Source organism: Phyllobates terribilis, unplaced genomic scaffold (genome assembly GCF_046119375.1).
Source record: "Phyllobates terribilis strain yellow unplaced genomic scaffold, ASM4611937v1 Scaffold_6039__1_contigs__length_47248, whole genome shotgun sequence".
In the NCBI taxonomy this organism is placed as follows: Eukaryota; Metazoa; Chordata; class Amphibia; order Anura; family Dendrobatidae; genus Phyllobates; species Phyllobates terribilis.
This window is the reverse complement of record NW_027368783.1, coordinates 1-15476: the sequence shown is the minus strand read 5'-3', so window position 1 is coordinate 15476 and position 15476 is coordinate 1. Positions and strand designations below refer to the sequence as shown.

General features: G+C 45.0%; 12 non-coding genes across 12 annotated transcripts; all 12 read right to left on the bottom strand.

The window, feature by feature from the left end:
• Positions 1-164: 164 nt before the first annotated feature.
• LOC141250646 (U2 spliceosomal RNA) lies at positions 165-355 on the bottom strand. The gene has a single exon (XR_012312772.1). It is a non-coding gene; the product is annotated as a U2 spliceosomal RNA (small nuclear RNA).
• A 1115-nt stretch (positions 356-1470) lies between these two features.
• LOC141250645 (U2 spliceosomal RNA) lies at positions 1471-1661 on the bottom strand. The gene has a single exon (XR_012312771.1). It is a non-coding gene; the product is annotated as a U2 spliceosomal RNA (small nuclear RNA).
• Positions 1662-2776: 1115 nt separating this feature from the next.
• Positions 2777-2967, bottom strand: LOC141250644 (U2 spliceosomal RNA). Its single transcript, XR_012312770.1, has one exon. It is a non-coding gene; the product is annotated as a U2 spliceosomal RNA (small nuclear RNA).
• Positions 2968-4082: 1115 nt separating this feature from the next.
• On the bottom strand, positions 4083-4273 carry LOC141250643 (U2 spliceosomal RNA). The gene has a single exon (XR_012312769.1). It is a non-coding gene; the product is annotated as a U2 spliceosomal RNA (small nuclear RNA).
• Positions 4274-5388: 1115 nt separating this feature from the next.
• On the bottom strand, positions 5389-5579 carry LOC141250642 (U2 spliceosomal RNA). Its single transcript, XR_012312768.1, has one exon. It is a non-coding gene; the product is annotated as a U2 spliceosomal RNA (small nuclear RNA).
• Positions 5580-6694: 1115 nt separating this feature from the next.
• On the bottom strand, positions 6695-6885 carry LOC141250678 (U2 spliceosomal RNA). The gene has a single exon (XR_012312802.1). It is a non-coding gene; the product is annotated as a U2 spliceosomal RNA (small nuclear RNA).
• A 1115-nt stretch (positions 6886-8000) lies between these two features.
• Positions 8001-8191, bottom strand: LOC141250676 (U2 spliceosomal RNA). Its single transcript, XR_012312800.1, has one exon. It is a non-coding gene; the product is annotated as a U2 spliceosomal RNA (small nuclear RNA).
• A 1115-nt stretch (positions 8192-9306) lies between these two features.
• Positions 9307-9497, bottom strand: LOC141250665 (U2 spliceosomal RNA). The gene has a single exon (XR_012312789.1). It is a non-coding gene; the product is annotated as a U2 spliceosomal RNA (small nuclear RNA).
• Positions 9498-10612: 1115 nt separating this feature from the next.
• On the bottom strand, positions 10613-10803 carry LOC141250653 (U2 spliceosomal RNA). Its single transcript, XR_012312778.1, has one exon. It is a non-coding gene; the product is annotated as a U2 spliceosomal RNA (small nuclear RNA).
• Positions 10804-11920: 1117 nt separating this feature from the next.
• On the bottom strand, positions 11921-12110 carry LOC141250675 (U2 spliceosomal RNA). The gene has a single exon (XR_012312799.1). It is a non-coding gene; the product is annotated as a U2 spliceosomal RNA (small nuclear RNA).
• A 1115-nt stretch (positions 12111-13225) lies between these two features.
• LOC141250641 (U2 spliceosomal RNA) lies at positions 13226-13416 on the bottom strand. Its single transcript, XR_012312767.1, has one exon. It is a non-coding gene; the product is annotated as a U2 spliceosomal RNA (small nuclear RNA).
• Positions 13417-14531: 1115 nt separating this feature from the next.
• Positions 14532-14722, bottom strand: LOC141250674 (U2 spliceosomal RNA). The gene has a single exon (XR_012312798.1). It is a non-coding gene; the product is annotated as a U2 spliceosomal RNA (small nuclear RNA).
• Positions 14723-15476: the final 754 nt, after the last annotated feature.

Sequence of the window (15476 nt, the reverse complement as noted above, 5' to 3'; positions counted from 1 at the left end):
ACCAAAATGAGCTTGTAATCTGGCTTCTGCAACTTTGAACATGAAAAATCCAATGAGGAGAAGAAAAGCAAAGCCAAAGAGTCCATCCCAAAATCCGACAAACAAGCAAAATGAACAAAAAACATTGAATTCAATTCTTTCTGATTTTAGAAACTGCATTAAAGAAGGGGTGCACCGGTCCTGGAGATACTGCAATACCAGGTCAATGCGTGGAGTGGACAGAGCAAGCTCTTTTTCCATCTCCCTGTTCTAAAAATCCATTTAATATATGGTCCCCAGATAGGGGACGTATCAGATATTAAACTGATAAGAACAGATACTACACTTGATCTTAGCCAAAAGGCCGAGAAGCGATAACCAGAATTGGTTTCAAACTACGGAGCCACCCAAGGATCCTGAAAAGTCCATTTGTGGAGATGAGCTCCTGGACTCCCGTTAAGAAGACATGTTGTCAACCTCTAGATCCCTTACATGCCTGCACTTTTCGGCTTGCTGCTGCTGCAATCCACGCGTTTTAGATCTGCATAACTCCACCTCTTTAAACACAGCACCTTCACCCCCTGCTGTTCCCACCCGCCTCAACACCGTTGGAAGGGAGGAGAACCAATTAAGGCGGGGGGTGGGGTGGAACGAGCAGCTGTCTACCCTTAGCAGGAGGGCTCCTGATTACATACCTCTCCTGCTGCTGCTGCTGCTGGCTGTCCAGCAGCAGACTGAAGGTGGCTGCTGCTGTGCACAGGTATATAAAGGCTCAGAGCCTATTATGACACGCGCAGCCAGCGTTCCATTGCCACATTCCATCTACTGCAGGCAGGATACCTGGCTGGCTGAATGTCGCTGAGAAGCTCACAGAGACCGCCATAAGCAACAGTTTAACAGAATGCCACAGACTAATCAACCAAACTTTTTGGGTTGGGTTCTCTTTTATAGTCTGCAGGCATTAAATGAAAGAAGTCAGTGTTCCAGCAGAAGGAGACAACGTTTCAGAAAAGGCATTGTAGCAAACCAAAAAAGAAATTTTAAGCGCAGCAGAGTAACCAGCGCACATACCTGTTAGCTCAGGTGAGTTTAAAAGGCTGCTGTTGATAACAAGGGCATTTGCTAAATAGATGGTGTGTGTGCAACAATATACTGAAAGGTCAATTATATTGTGCAGCTTATCTCACCACCTGTAGTTATTTAGGTGAAAGCTCCAAAATGCTTGCCTAATATGTCTGTTTATCCAAAAGGAAGTAAAAAGGGAGAGCTAGAAAGATAGCATTGCATCACATTACATGGCAATGCAATGCACAGTTGCTGAAGATGAACCAAAATGAGCTTGTAATCTGGCTTCTGCAACTTTGAACATGAAAAATCCAATGAGGAGAAGAAAAGCAAAGCCAAAGAGTCCATCCCAAAATCCGACAAACAAGCAAAATGAACAAAAAACATTGAATTCAATTCTTTCTGATTTTAGAAACTGCATTAAAGAAGGGGTGCACCGGTCCTGGAGATACTGCAATACCAGGTCAATGCGTGGAGTGGACAGAGCAAGCTCTTTTTCCATCTCCCTGTTCTAAAAATCCATTTAATATATGGTCCCCAGATAGGGGACGTATCAGATATTAAACTGATAAGAACAGATACTACACTTGATCTTAGCCAAAAGGCCGAGAAGCGATAACCAGAATTGGTTTCAAACTACGGAGCCACCCAAGGATCCTGAAAAGTCCATTTGTGGAGATGAGCTCCTGGACTCCCGTTAAGAAGACATGTTGTCAACCTCTAGATCCCTTACATGCCTGCACTTTTCGGCTTGCTGCTGCTGCAATCCACGCGTTTTAGATCTGCATAACTCCACCTCTTTAAACACAGCACCTTCACCCCCTGCTGTTCCCACCCGCCTCAACACCGTTGGAAGGGAGGAGAACCAATTAAGGCGGGGGGTGGGGTGGAACGAGCAGCTGTCTACCCTTAGCAGGAGGGCTCCTGATTACATACCTCTCCTGCTGCTGCTGCTGCTGGCTGTCCAGCAGCAGACTGAAGGTGGCTGCTGCTGTGCACAGGTATATAAAGGCTCAGAGCCTATTATGACACGCGCAGCCAGCGTTCCATTGCCACATTCCATCTACTGCAGGCAGGATACCTGGCTGGCTGAATGTCGCTGAGAAGCTCACAGAGACCGCCATAAGCAACAGTTTAACAGAATGCCACAGACTAATCAACCAAACTTTTTGGGTTGGGTTCTCTTTTATAGTCTGCAGGCATTAAATGAAAGAAGTCAGTGTTCCAGCAGAAGGAGACAACGTTTCAGAAAAGGCATTGTAGCAAACCAAAAAAGAAATTTTAAGCGCAGCAGAGTAACCAGCGCACATACCTGTTAGCTCAGGTGAGTTTAAAAGGCTGCTGTTGATAACAAGGGCATTTGCTAAATAGATGGTGTGTGTGCAACAATATACTGAAAGGTCAATTATATTGTGCAGCTTATCTCACCACCTGTAGTTATTTAGGTGAAAGCTCCAAAATGCTTGCCTAATATGTCTGTTTATCCAAAAGGAAGTAAAAAGGGAGAGCTAGAAAGATAGCATTGCATCACATTACATGGCAATGCAATGCACAGTTGCTGAAGATGAACCAAAATGAGCTTGTAATCTGGCTTCTGCAACTTTGAACATGAAAAATCCAATGAGGAGAAGAAAAGCAAAGCCAAAGAGTCCATCCCAAAATCCGACAAACAAGCAAAATGAACAAAAAACATTGAATTCAATTCTTTCTGATTTTAGAAACTGCATTAAAGAAGGGGTGCACCGGTCCTGGAGATACTGCAATACCAGGTCAATGCGTGGAGTGGACAGAGCAAGCTCTTTTTCCATCTCCCTGTTCTAAAAATCCATTTAATATATGGTCCCCAGATAGGGGACGTATCAGATATTAAACTGATAAGAACAGATACTACACTTGATCTTAGCCAAAAGGCCGAGAAGCGATAACCAGAATTGGTTTCAAACTACGGAGCCACCCAAGGATCCTGAAAAGTCCATTTGTGGAGATGAGCTCCTGGACTCCCGTTAAGAAGACATGTTGTCAACCTCTAGATCCCTTACATGCCTGCACTTTTCGGCTTGCTGCTGCTGCAATCCACGCGTTTTAGATCTGCATAACTCCACCTCTTTAAACACAGCACCTTCACCCCCTGCTGTTCCCACCCGCCTCAACACCGTTGGAAGGGAGGAGAACCAATTAAGGCGGGGGGTGGGGTGGAACGAGCAGCTGTCTACCCTTAGCAGGAGGGCTCCTGATTACATACCTCTCCTGCTGCTGCTGCTGCTGGCTGTCCAGCAGCAGACTGAAGGTGGCTGCTGCTGTGCACAGGTATATAAAGGCTCAGAGCCTATTATGACACGCGCAGCCAGCGTTCCATTGCCACATTCCATCTACTGCAGGCAGGATACCTGGCTGGCTGAATGTCGCTGAGAAGCTCACAGAGACCGCCATAAGCAACAGTTTAACAGAATGCCACAGACTAATCAACCAAACTTTTTGGGTTGGGTTCTCTTTTATAGTCTGCAGGCATTAAATGAAAGAAGTCAGTGTTCCAGCAGAAGGAGACAACGTTTCAGAAAAGGCATTGTAGCAAACCAAAAAAGAAATTTTAAGCGCAGCAGAGTAACCAGCGCACATACCTGTTAGCTCAGGTGAGTTTAAAAGGCTGCTGTTGATAACAAGGGCATTTGCTAAATAGATGGTGTGTGTGCAACAATATACTGAAAGGTCAATTATATTGTGCAGCTTATCTCACCACCTGTAGTTATTTAGGTGAAAGCTCCAAAATGCTTGCCTAATATGTCTGTTTATCCAAAAGGAAGTAAAAAGGGAGAGCTAGAAAGATAGCATTGCATCACATTACATGGCAATGCAATGCACAGTTGCTGAAGATGAACCAAAATGAGCTTGTAATCTGGCTTCTGCAACTTTGAACATGAAAAATCCAATGAGGAGAAGAAAAGCAAAGCCAAAGAGTCCATCCCAAAATCCGACAAACAAGCAAAATGAACAAAAAACATTGAATTCAATTCTTTCTGATTTTAGAAACTGCATTAAAGAAGGGGTGCACCGGTCCTGGAGATACTGCAATACCAGGTCAATGCGTGGAGTGGACAGAGCAAGCTCTTTTTCCATCTCCCTGTTCTAAAAATCCATTTAATATATGGTCCCCAGATAGGGGACGTATCAGATATTAAACTGATAAGAACAGATACTACACTTGATCTTAGCCAAAAGGCCGAGAAGCGATAACCAGAATTGGTTTCAAACTACGGAGCCACCCAAGGATCCTGAAAAGTCCATTTGTGGAGATGAGCTCCTGGACTCCCGTTAAGAAGACATGTTGTCAACCTCTAGATCCCTTACATGCCTGCACTTTTCGGCTTGCTGCTGCTGCAATCCACGCGTTTTAGATCTGCATAACTCCACCTCTTTAAACACAGCACCTTCACCCCCTGCTGTTCCCACCCGCCTCAACACCGTTGGAAGGGAGGAGAACCAATTAAGGCGGGGGGTGGGGTGGAACGAGCAGCTGTCTACCCTTAGCAGGAGGGCTCCTGATTACATACCTCTCCTGCTGCTGCTGCTGCTGGCTGTCCAGCAGCAGACTGAAGGTGGCTGCTGCTGTGCACAGGTATATAAAGGCTCAGAGCCTATTATGACACGCGCAGCCAGCGTTCCATTGCCACATTCCATCTACTGCAGGCAGGATACCTGGCTGGCTGAATGTCGCTGAGAAGCTCACAGAGACCGCCATAAGCAACAGTTTAACAGAATGCCACAGACTAATCAACCAAACTTTTTGGGTTGGGTTCTCTTTTATAGTCTGCAGGCATTAAATGAAAGAAGTCAGTGTTCCAGCAGAAGGAGACAACGTTTCAGAAAAGGCATTGTAGCAAACCAAAAAAGAAATTTTAAGCGCAGCAGAGTAACCAGCGCACATACCTGTTAGCTCAGGTGAGTTTAAAAGGCTGCTGTTGATAACAAGGGCATTTGCTAAATAGATGGTGTGTGTGCAACAATATACTGAAAGGTCAATTATATTGTGCAGCTTATCTCACCACCTGTAGTTATTTAGGTGAAAGCTCCAAAATGCTTGCCTAATATGTCTGTTTATCCAAAAGGAAGTAAAAAGGGAGAGCTAGAAAGATAGCATTGCATCACATTACATGGCAATGCAATGCACAGTTGCTGAAGATGAACCAAAATGAGCTTGTAATCTGGCTTCTGCAACTTTGAACATGAAAAATCCAATGAGGAGAAGAAAAGCAAAGCCAAAGAGTCCATCCCAAAATCCGACAAACAAGCAAAATGAACAAAAAACATTGAATTCAATTCTTTCTGATTTTAGAAACTGCATTAAAGAAGGGGTGCACCGGTCCTGGAGATACTGCAATACCAGGTCAATGCGTGGAGTGGACAGAGCAAGCTCTTTTTCCATCTCCCTGTTCTAAAAATCCATTTAATATATGGTCCCCAGATAGGGGACGTATCAGATATTAAACTGATAAGAACAGATACTACACTTGATCTTAGCCAAAAGGCCGAGAAGCGATAACCAGAATTGGTTTCAAACTACGGAGCCACCCAAGGATCCTGAAAAGTCCATTTGTGGAGATGAGCTCCTGGACTCCCGTTAAGAAGACATGTTGTCAACCTCTAGATCCCTTACATGCCTGCACTTTTCGGCTTGCTGCTGCTGCAATCCACGCGTTTTAGATCTGCATAACTCCACCTCTTTAAACACAGCACCTTCACCCCCTGCTGTTCCCACCCGCCTCAACACCGTTGGAAGGGAGGAGAACCAATTAAGGCGGGGGGTGGGGTGGAACGAGCAGCTGTCTACCCTTAGCAGGAGGGCTCCTGATTACATACCTCTCCTGCTGCTGCTGCTGCTGGCTGTCCAGCAGCAGACTGAAGGTGGCTGCTGCTGTGCACAGGTATATAAAGGCTCAGAGCCTATTATGACACGCGCAGCCAGCGTTCCATTGCCACATTCCATCTACTGCAGGCAGGATACCTGGCTGGCTGAATGTCGCTGAGAAGCTCACAGAGACCGCCATAAGCAACAGTTTAACAGAATGCCACAGACTAATCAACCAAACTTTTTGGGTTGGGTTCTCTTTTATAGTCTGCAGGCATTAAATGAAAGAAGTCAGTGTTCCAGCAGAAGGAGACAACGTTTCAGAAAAGGCATTGTAGCAAACCAAAAAAGAAATTTTAAGCGCAGCAGAGTAACCAGCGCACATACCTGTTAGCTCAGGTGAGTTTAAAAGGCTGCTGTTGATAACAAGGGCATTTGCTAAATAGATGGTGTGTGTGCAACAATATACTGAAAGGTCAATTATATTGTGCAGCTTATCTCACCACCTGTAGTTATTTAGGTGAAAGCTCCAAAATGCTTGCCTAATATGTCTGTTTATCCAAAAGGAAGTAAAAAGGGAGAGCTAGAAAGATAGCATTGCATCACATTACATGGCAATGCAATGCACAGTTGCTGAAGATGAACCAAAATGAGCTTGTAATCTGGCTTCTGCAACTTTGAACATGAAAAATCCAATGAGGAGAAGAAAAGCAAAGCCAAAGAGTCCATCCCAAAATCCGACAAACAAGCAAAATGAACAAAAAACATTGAATTCAATTCTTTCTGATTTTAGAAACTGCATTAAAGAAGGGGTGCACCGGTCCTGGAGATACTGCAATACCAGGTCAATGCGTGGAGTGGACAGAGCAAGCTCTTTTTCCATCTCCCTGTTCTAAAAATCCATTTAATATATGGTCCCCAGATAGGGGACGTATCAGATATTAAACTGATAAGAACAGATACTACACTTGATCTTAGCCAAAAGGCCGAGAAGCGATAACCAGAATTGGTTTCAAACTACGGAGCCACCCAAGGATCCTGAAAAGTCCATTTGTGGAGATGAGCTCCTGGACTCCCGTTAAGAAGACATGTTGTCAACCTCTAGATCCCTTACATGCCTGCACTTTTCGGCTTGCTGCTGCTGCAATCCACGCGTTTTAGATCTGCATAACTCCACCTCTTTAAACACAGCACCTTCACCCCCTGCTGTTCCCACCCGCCTCAACACCGTTGGAAGGGAGGAGAACCAATTAAGGCGGGGGGTGGGGTGGAACGAGCAGCTGTCTACCCTTAGCAGGAGGGCTCCTGATTACATACCTCTCCTGCTGCTGCTGCTGCTGGCTGTCCAGCAGCAGACTGAAGGTGGCTGCTGCTGTGCACAGGTATATAAAGGCTCAGAGCCTATTATGACACGCGCAGCCAGCGTTCCATTGCCACATTCCATCTACTGCAGGCAGGATACCTGGCTGGCTGAATGTCGCTGAGAAGCTCACAGAGACCGCCATAAGCAACAGTTTAACAGAATGCCACAGACTAATCAACCAAACTTTTTGGGTTGGGTTCTCTTTTATAGTCTGCAGGCATTAAATGAAAGAAGTCAGTGTTCCAGCAGAAGGAGACAACGTTTCAGAAAAGGCATTGTAGCAAACCAAAAAAGAAATTTTAAGCGCAGCAGAGTAACCAGCGCACATACCTGTTAGCTCAGGTGAGTTTAAAAGGCTGCTGTTGATAACAAGGGCATTTGCTAAATAGATGGTGTGTGTGCAACAATATACTGAAAGGTCAATTATATTGTGCAGCTTATCTCACCACCTGTAGTTATTTAGGTGAAAGCTCCAAAATGCTTGCCTAATATGTCTGTTTATCCAAAAGGAAGTAAAAAGGGAGAGCTAGAAAGATAGCATTGCATCACATTACATGGCAATGCAATGCACAGTTGCTGAAGATGAACCAAAATGAGCTTGTAATCTGGCTTCTGCAACTTTGAACATGAAAAATCCAATGAGGAGAAGAAAAGCAAAGCCAAAGAGTCCATCCCAAAATCCGACAAACAAGCAAAATGAACAAAAAACATTGAATTCAATTCTTTCTGATTTTAGAAACTGCATTAAAGAAGGGGTGCACCGGTCCTGGAGATACTGCAATACCAGGTCAATGCGTGGAGTGGACAGAGCAAGCTCTTTTTCCATCTCCCTGTTCTAAAAATCCATTTAATATATGGTCCCCAGATAGGGGACGTATCAGATATTAAACTGATAAGAACAGATACTACACTTGATCTTAGCCAAAAGGCCGAGAAGCGATAACCAGAATTGGTTTCAAACTACGGAGCCACCCAAGGATCCTGAAAAGTCCATTTGTGGAGATGAGCTCCTGGACTCCCGTTAAGAAGACATGTTGTCAACCTCTAGATCCCTTACATGCCTGCACTTTTCGGCTTGCTGCTGCTGCAATCCACGCGTTTTAGATCTGCATAACTCCACCTCTTTAAACACAGCACCTTCACCCCCTGCTGTTCCCACCCGCCTCAACACCGTTGGAAGGGAGGAGAACCAATTAAGGCGGGGGGTGGGGTGGAACGAGCAGCTGTCTACCCTTAGCAGGAGGGCTCCTGATTACATACCTCTCCTGCTGCTGCTGCTGCTGGCTGTCCAGCAGCAGACTGAAGGTGGCTGCTGCTGTGCACAGGTATATAAAGGCTCAGAGCCTATTATGACACGCGCAGCCAGCGTTCCATTGCCACATTCCATCTACTGCAGGCAGGATACCTGGCTGGCTGAATGTCGCTGAGAAGCTCACAGAGACCGCCATAAGCAACAGTTTAACAGAATGCCACAGACTAATCAACCAAACTTTTTGGGTTGGGTTCTCTTTTATAGTCTGCAGGCATTAAATGAAAGAAGTCAGTGTTCCAGCAGAAGGAGACAACGTTTCAGAAAAGGCATTGTAGCAAACCAAAAAAGAAATTTTAAGCGCAGCAGAGTAACCAGCGCACATACCTGTTAGCTCAGGTGAGTTTAAAAGGCTGCTGTTGATAACAAGGGCATTTGCTAAATAGATGGTGTGTGTGCAACAATATACTGAAAGGTCAATTATATTGTGCAGCTTATCTCACCACCTGTAGTTATTTAGGTGAAAGCTCCAAAATGCTTGCCTAATATGTCTGTTTATCCAAAAGGAAGTAAAAAGGGAGAGCTAGAAAGATAGCATTGCATCACATTACATGGCAATGCAATGCACAGTTGCTGAAGATGAACCAAAATGAGCTTGTAATCTGGCTTCTGCAACTTTGAACATGAAAAATCCAATGAGGAGAAGAAAAGCAAAGCCAAAGAGTCCATCCCAAAATCCGACAAACAAGCAAAATGAACAAAAAACATTGAATTCAATTCTTTCTGATTTTAGAAACTGCATTAAAGAAGGGGTGCACCGGTCCTGGAGATACTGCAATACCAGGTCAATGCGTGGAGTGGACAGAGCAAGCTCTTTTTCCATCTCCCTGTTCTAAAAATCCATTTAATATATGGTCCCCAGATAGGGGACGTATCAGATATTAAACTGATAAGAACAGATACTACACTTGATCTTAGCCAAAAGGCCGAGAAGCGATAACCAGAATTGGTTTCAAACTACGGAGCCACCCAAGGATCCTGAAAAGTCCATTTGTGGAGATGAGCTCCTGGACTCCCGTTAAGAAGACATGTTGTCAACCTCTAGATCCCTTACATGCCTGCACTTTTCGGCTTGCTGCTGCTGCAATCCACGCGTTTTAGATCTGCATAACTCCACCTCTTTAAACACAGCACCTTCACCCCCTGCTGTTCCCACCCGCCTCAACACCGTTGGAAGGGAGGAGAACCAATTAAGGCGGGGGGTGGGGTGGAACGAGCAGCTGTCTACCCTTAGCAGGAGGGCTCCTGATTACATACCTCTCCTGCTGCTGCTGCTGCTGGCTGTCCAGCAGCAGACTGAAGGTGGCTGCTGCTGTGCACAGGTATATAAAGGCTCAGAGCCTATTATGACACGCGCAGCCAGCGTTCCATTGCCACATTCCATCTACTGCAGGCAGGATACCTGGCTGGCTGAATGTCGCTGAGAAGCTCACAGAGACCGCCATAAGCAACAGTTTAACAGAATGCCACAGACTAATCAACCAAACTTTTTGGGTTGGGTTCTCTTTTATAGTCTGCAGGCATTAAATGAAAGAAGTCAGTGTTCCAGCAGAAGGAGACAACGTTTCAGAAAAGGCATTGTAGCAAACCAAAAAAGAAATTTTAAGCGCAGCAGAGTAACCAGCGCACATACCTGTTAGCTCAGGTGAGTTTAAAAGGCTGCTGTTGATAACAAGGGCATTTGCTAAATAGATGGTGTGTGTGCAACAATATACTGAAAGGTCAATTATATTGTGCAGCTTATCTCACCACCTGTAGTTATTTAGGTGAAAGCTCCAAAATGCTTGCCTAATATGTCTGTTTATCCAAAAGGAAGTAAAAAGGGAGAGCTAGAAAGATAGCATTGCATCACATTACATGGCAATGCAATGCACAGTTGCTGAAGATGAACCAAAATGAGCTTGTAATCTGGCTTCTGCAACTTTGAACATGAAAAATCCAATGAGGAGAAGAAAAGCAAAGCCAAAGAGTCCATCCCAAAATCCGACAAACAAGCAAAATGAACAAAAAACATTGAATTCAATTCTTTCTGATTTTAGAAACTGCATTAAAGAAGGGGTGCACCGGTCCTGGAGATACTGCAATACCAGGTCAATGCGTGGAGTGGACAGAGCAAGCTCTTTTTCCATCTCCCTGTTCTAAAAATCCATTTAATATATGGTCCCCAGATAGGGGACGTATCAGATATTAAACTGATAAGAACAGATACTACACTTGATCTTAGCCAAAAGGCCGAGAAGCGATAACCAGAATTGGTTTCAAACTACGGAGCCACCCAAGGATCCTGAAAAGTCCATTTGTGGAGATGAGCTCCTGGACACTCCCGTTAAGAAGACATGTTGTCAACCTCTAGATCCCTTACATGCCTGCACTTTTCGGCTTGCTGCTGCTGCAATCCACGCGTTTTAGATCTGCATAACTCCACCTCTTTAAACACAGCACCTTCACCCCCTGCTGTTCCCACCCGCCTCAACACCGTTGGAAGGGAGGAGAACCAATTAAGGCGGGGGGTGGGGTGGAACGAGCAGCTGTCTACCCTTAGCAGGAGGGCTCCTGATTACATACCTCTCCTGCTGCTGCTGCTGCTGGCTGTCCAGCAGCAGACTGAAGGTGGCTGCTGCTGTGCACAGGTATATAAAGGCTCAGAGCCTATTATGACACGCGCAGCCAGCGTTCCATTGCCACATTCCATCTACTGCAGGCAGGATACCTGGCTGGCTGAATGTCGCTGAGAAGCTCACAGAGACCGCCATAAGCAACAGTTTAACAGAATGCCACAGACTAATCAACCAAACTTTTTGGGTTGGGTTCTCTTTTATAGTCTGCAGGCATTAAATGAAAGAAGTCAGTGTTCCAGCAGAAGGAGACAACGTTTCAGAAAAGGCATTGTAGCAAACCAAAAAAGAAATTTTAAGCGCAGCAGAGTAACCAGCGCACATACCTGTTAGCTCAGGTGAGTTTAAAAGGCTGCTGTTGATAACAAGGGCATTTGCTAAATAGATGGTGTGTGTGCAACAATATACTGAAAGGTCAATTATATTGTGCAGCTTATCTCACCACCTGTAGTTATTTAGGTGAAAGCTCCAAAATGCTTGCCTAATATGTCTGTTTATCCAAAAGGAAGTAAAAAGGGAGAGCTAGAAAGATAGCATTGCATCACATTACATGGCAATGCAATGCACAGTTGCTGAAGATGAACCAAAATGAGCTTGTAATCTGGCTTCTGCAACTTTGAACATGAAAAATCCAATGAGGAGAAGAAAAGCAAAGCCAAAGAGTCCATCCCAAAATCCGACAAACAAGCAAAATGAACAAAAAACATTGAATTCAATTCTTTCTGATTTTAGAAACTGCATTAAAGAAGGGGTGCACCGGTCCTGGAGATACTGCAATACCAGGTCAATGCGTGGAGTGGACAGAGCAAGCTCTTTTTCCATCTCCCTGTTCTAAAAATCCATTTAATATATGGTCCCCAGATAGGGACGTATCAGATATTAAACTGATAAGAACAGATACTACACTTGATCTTAGCCAAAAGGCCGAGAAGCGATAACCAGAATTGGTTTCAAACTACGGAGCCACCCAAGGATCCTGAAAAGTCCATTTGTGGAGATGAGCTCCTGGACTCCCGTTAAGAAGACATGTTGTCAACCTCTAGATCCCTTACATGCCTGCACTTTTCGGCTTGCTGCTGCTGCAATCCACGCGTTTTAGATCTGCATAACTCCACCTCTTTAAACACAGCACCTTCACCCCCTGCTGTTCCCACCCGCCTCAACACCGTTGGAAGGGAGGAGAACCAATTAAGGCGGGGGGTGGGGTGGAACGAGCAGCTGTCTACCCTTAGCAGGAGGGCTCCTGATTACATACCTCTCCTGCTGCTGCTGCTGCTGGCTGTCCAGCAGCAGACTGAAGGTGGCTGCTGCTGTGCACAGGTATATAAAGGCTCAGAGCCTATTATGACACGCGCAGCCAGCGTTCCATTGCCACATTCCATCTACTGCAGGCAGGATACCTGGCTGGCTGAATGTCGCTGAGAAGCTCACAGAGACCGCCATAAGCAACAGTTTAACAGAATGCCACAGACTAATCAACCAAACTTTTTGGGTTGGGTTCTCTTTTATAGTCTGCAGGCATTAAATGAAAGAAGTCAGTGTTCCAGCAGAAGGAGACAACGTTTCAGAAAAGGCATTGTAGCAAACCAAAAAAGAAATTTTAAGCGCAGCAGAGTAACCAGCGCACATACCTGTTAGCTCAGGTGAGTTTAAAAGGCTGCTGTTGATAACAAGGGCATTTGCTAAATAGATGGTGTGTGTGCAACAATATACTGAAAGGTCAATTATATTGTGCAGCTTATCTCACCACCTGTAGTTATTTAGGTGAAAGCTCCAAAATGCTTGCCTAATATGTCTGTTTATCCAAAAGGAAGTAAAAAGGGAGAGCTAGAAAGATAGCATTGCATCACATTACATGGCAATGCAATGCACAGTTGCTGAAGATGAACCAAAATGAGCTTGTAATCTGGCTTCTGCAACTTTGAACATGAAAAATCCAATGAGGAGAAGAAAAGCAAAGCCAAAGAGTCCATCCCAAAATCCGACAAACAAGCAAAATGAACAAAAAACATTGAATTCAATTCTTTCTGATTTTAGAAACTGCATTAAAGAAGGGGTGCACCGGTCCTGGAGATACTGCAATACCAGGTCAATGCGTGGAGTGGACAGAGCAAGCTCTTTTTCCATCTCCCTGTTCTAAAAATCCATTTAATATATGGTCCCCAGATAGGGGACGTATCAGATATTAAACTGATAAGAACAGATACTACACTTGATCTTAGCCAAAAGGCCGAGAAGCGATAACCAGAATTGGTTTCAAACTACGGAGCCACCCAAGGATCCTGAAAAGTCCATTTGTGGAGATGAGCTCCTGGACTCCCGTTAAGAAGACATGTTGTCAACCTCTAGATCCCTTACATGCCTGCACTTTTCGGCTTGCTGCTGCTGCAATCCACGCGTTTTAGATCTGCATAACTCCACCTCTTTAAACACAGCACCTTCACCCCCTGCTGTTCCCACCCGCCTCAACACCGTTGGAAGGGAGGAGAACCAATTAAGGCGGGGGGTGGGGTGGAACGAGCAGCTGTCTACCCTTAGCAGGAGGGCTCCTGATTACATACCTCTCCTGCTGCTGCTGCTGCTGGCTGTCCAGCAGCAGACTGAAGGTGGCTGCTGCTGTGCACAGGTATATAAAGGCTCAGAGCCTATTATGACACGCGCAGCCAGCGTTCCATTGCCACATTCCATCTACTGCAGGCAGGATACCTGGCTGGCTGAATGTCGCTGAGAAGCTCACAGAGACCGCCATAAGCAACAGTTTAACAGAATGCCACAGACTAATCAACCAAACTTTTTGGGTTGGGTTCTCTTTTATAGTCTGCAGGCATTAAATGAAAGAAGTCAGTGTTCCAGCAGAAGGAGACAACGTTTCAGAAAAGGCATTGTAGCAAACCAAAAAAGAAATTTTAAGCGCAGCAGAGTAACCAGCGCACATACCTGTTAGCTCAGGTGAGTTTAAAAGGCTGCTGTTGATAACAAGGGCATTTGCTAAATAGATGGTGTGTGTGCAACAATATACTGAAAGGTCAATTATATTGTGCAGCTTATCTCACCACCTGTAGTTATTTAGGTGAAAGCTCCAAAATGCTTGCCTAATATGTCTGTTTATCCAAAAGGAAGTAAAAAGGGAGAGCTAGAAAGATAGCATTGCATCACATTACATGGCAATGCAATGCACAGTTGCTGAAGATGAACCAAAATGAGCTTGTAATCTGGCTTCTGCAACTTTGAACATGAAAAATCCAATGAGGAGAAGAAAAGCAAAGCCAAAGAGTCCATCCCAAAATCCGACAAACAAGCAAAATGAACAAAAACATTGAATTCAATTCTTTCTGATTTTAGAAACTGCATTAAAGAAGGGGGTGCACCGGTCCTGGAGATACTGCAATACCAGGTCAATGCGTGGAGTGGACAGAGCAAGCTCTTTTTCCATCTCCCTGTTCTAAAAATCCATTTAATATATGGTCCCCAGATAGGGGACGTATCAGATATTAAACTGATAAGAACAGATACTACACTTGATCTTAGCCAAAAGGCCGAGAAGCGATAACCAGAATTGGTTTCAAACTACGGAGCCACCCAAGGATCCTGAAAAGTCCATTTGTGGAGATGAGCTCCTGGACTCCCGTTAAGAAGACATGTTGTCAACCTCTAGATCCCTTACATGCCTGCACTTTTCGGCTTGCTGCTGCTGCAATCCACGCGTTTTAGATCTGCATAACTCCACCTCTTTAAACACAGCACCTTCACCCCCTGCTGTTCCCACCCGCCTCAACACCGTTGGAAGGGAGGAGAACCAATTAAGGCGGGGGGTGGGGTGGAACGAGCAGCTGTCTACCCTTAGCAGGAGGGCTCCTGATTACATACCTCTCCTGCTGCTGCTGCTGCTGGCTGTCCAGCAGCAGACTGAAGGTGGCTGCTGCTGTGCACAGGTATATAAAGGCTCAGAGCCTATTATGACACGCGCAGCCAGCGTTCCATTGCCACATTCCATCTACTGCAGGCAGGATACCTGGCTGGCTGAATGTCGCTGAGAAGCTCACAGAGACCGCCATAAGCAACAGTTTAACAGAATGCCACAGACTAATCAACCAAACTTTTTGGGTTGGGTTCTCTTTTATAGTCTGCAGGCATTAAATGAAAGAAGTCAGTGTTCCAGCAGAAGGAGACAACGTTTCAGAAAAGGCATTGTAGCAAACCAAAAAGAAATTTTAAGCGCAGCAGAGTAACCAGCGCACATACCTGTTAGCTCAGGTGAGTTTAAAAGGCTGCTGTTGATAACAAGGGCATTTGCTAAATAGA